Source organism: Rattus rattus, chromosome 2 (assembly GCF_011064425.1).
Source record: "Rattus rattus isolate New Zealand chromosome 2, Rrattus_CSIRO_v1, whole genome shotgun sequence".
NCBI lineage: Eukaryota > Metazoa > Chordata > Mammalia > Rodentia > Muridae > Rattus > Rattus rattus.
The window spans coordinates 106,035,385-106,037,577 of NC_046155.1; the positions used below are offsets into that span (position 1 = coordinate 106,035,385).

General features: G+C 36.8%; 1 pseudogene; it reads left to right on the forward strand.

The window, feature by feature from the left end:
- Positions 1-973: 973 nt before the first annotated feature.
- Positions 974-1,899, forward strand: LOC116894187 (annotated as a pseudogene).
- The last annotated feature ends 294 nt before the right edge of the window (positions 1,900-2,193 follow it).

Here is a 2,193-nt window from a genome sequence, read left to right on the forward strand (position 1 = left end):
GCTAAACCAATGAGATTATAGTTCATTAGGAAAACCTAAAATAATTAAAAGAATTAGATTTTGGCATTATCCCCTTTTTATTGGAAATAGGACATTATGTCTTATGTATGATAAACTGTAGAAAGAAATCAATGTGGGTTAGAAAGTAAATATGAGACTGAATACAGAATAAAAATGATGAGGGATATAACTCATGTGGCTACACAGAAAATGGAAAAGGTGATAAAAAGAACAAGAAATATATTAGACTAAAGCAATATGATTTAACTGGATGGTGTAACAATGCGAGGAAGATGGCCAGAAAGGTCAGGTTGTACACATGGTATTGTGAATGAATGAGACGACTGGCCAGGGGGCTTGGAGAGATGGCTCAGCAGTAAGTAGTACTGGCTATTCTTGTACTATTAAACAAATTAACTTCCAGCACTGACATGCTGGCTCACAGCTGCCCATAACTCCAGTTTCAGGAAATCCAAAGACATCTGATATTCTGAGGTAAAAGGCATGCATGTGGTGTACATACATACATGCAGGCAAAATGGCCACACATAAAAAACATAAATACAAAGAAAGAATATAAAATATTAGCAGACGTTTAGGAAGAAGACTATGGAATGACAAAATTTAAAGTGGTTAGAGGATTCCTAATTGACTTGTGCATGAGGAAAAATCTCTAGAGGTCATTGAAACTATGGAACCCCACCTTGAAGGAAAGGTCTTTGAAGTCAAGATTTGAGGAAATTTGTATAAGTACTGCATAATGAGAGAAAGGTAATGGAAGGGTCAGAACATTATTCATATTTTATTTGAGGAAGAAAAACATAATATTTAATTCTTAAAACTTTAGATATTTATAATTTTAGTCAAAGGATGGGATTAATATGTGGGCTAAAAAGAAAAATATGGTAAGCATTGAGAAAATAGTAAACAAAATATTTCACATTTCCCTTAACAGGGATATTTCACACTTAGGATGGAAGCTCAAAACCACACCACTATGACAGAGTTCATCCTTTTGGGGTTAACAGAGAATTCCACATCATGTCATCCTATTTATGACATTTCTAGGGATATATGCTGTTACTTTAGTGGGCAATTTCAGCATCATCAGTTTAATAAGAAGCTGCCCTCAACTCCACACACCCCATGTATCTGTTCCTTAGCCATCTGGCTTTTGTGGACATTGGCTTTTCCACATCAATCACACCTATAATGCTTACCGGATTTCTTGAACATACAATAACACTCTCTGTGGCTGCTTGAAGCCCAATTCTGCATTGCAGTGACATTTGGGACAGCTGAGTGCTTCTTCCTAGCTGCCATGGCCTATGATCGCTATGTGGCCATCTGCTCACCCCTGCTTTATTCAACAAACATGTCCCCCAGGATCTGCTTCCTTTTAGTTGGAGCTTCCTATGTAGGTGGCTGTGTGAATTCATGGACATTTACTAGTTGTCTGTTGAGTCTGTCCTTCTGTGGACCAAATCAGATAGATCATTTTTTCTGTGAATTTCCTGCCGTGTTGAAACTTTCTTGCTCAGATGTCTCCATTATTAGAATTATTCCTTCTATATCTTCTGGAACCATCATTGTGGTCACAGTGTTTGTCATAGCTGTCTCCTACACCCATCCTCATCACCATTCTGAAGATGCGCCCACTGAGGGCCGACAGAAGGCTTCTCCACCTGCACCTCTCACCTCACTGCAGTCACTCTATACTATGGAACTATTACCTTCATTTATGTGATGCCCAAGTCAAACTACTCTACTGAAAAGAACAAGATACTGTCTGTATTCTATACAGTAGTGATCCCCATGCTTAACCCACTCATCTACAGTCTGAGAAACAGAGATGTAAAAGAGACTCTCACAAAGGCCACTGTCAGAATCTTTCCATAGACTCTAAGGATATGCATGTCACTAATAGTGCCTAGTAAATTTTGCTTAACTGATTTTTTAAGTTAAAGTCGTATTCCTTTGTTATCAGCTTTCCCCTTTATATTCTTGTATATATTAGGAAGACACCTTGGTATCTGTCAAGTTATAACACAGAGAAATTATAATTATAAAATTTCTCAATACGTCAAAATGTTTTATTTCTTTCATTTATGAAGCAAACAAAAATTTGTTCTTGTCATTTAAGCACATGTTATAAATAAATTGCACATGGAACCTACTTATTTTGAAAAATGA